Source organism: Sinocyclocheilus rhinocerous, unplaced genomic scaffold (assembly GCF_001515625.1).
Source record: "Sinocyclocheilus rhinocerous isolate Xijiao unplaced genomic scaffold, SAMN03320098_v1.1 scaffold206, whole genome shotgun sequence".
NCBI classification, from domain to species: domain Eukaryota; kingdom Metazoa; phylum Chordata; class Actinopteri; order Cypriniformes; family Cyprinidae; genus Sinocyclocheilus; species Sinocyclocheilus rhinocerous.
In genome coordinates, this window is record NW_015647488.1 from 703,508 (window position 1) to 703,721 (window position 214).

The 214-nt window shown below is 41.1% G+C and overlaps 1 long non-coding RNA gene across 1 annotated transcript in view; it reads left to right on the forward strand.

Annotated features, from left to right (window-relative positions):
* Positions 1–214, forward strand: part of LOC107709283 (uncharacterized) — a 3,863-nt gene that overhangs the window by 1,535 nt on the left and 2,114 nt on the right. The window lies entirely within an intron of this gene.

Genomic DNA, 214 nt, shown 5'->3' on the forward strand with positions numbered 1-214 from the left:
CACGCAAAGAAAGGAGGTGTAACTTTTATTCTCGCTGTAGTGTTGTTGTTGCTGCCGCCGCCATGTCGTGAAGGAGCTGTGTGTTTCATTATGAAAGCGAAACTACTTTGTTTGGCCTTCCAAAAGATGAGACAACTCGAAATCAGTGGTTAAGTTGTATTTACAACACTTCAAATCAAATATTCAGATGTGTGCAGTGCATTTTATGGAGGAC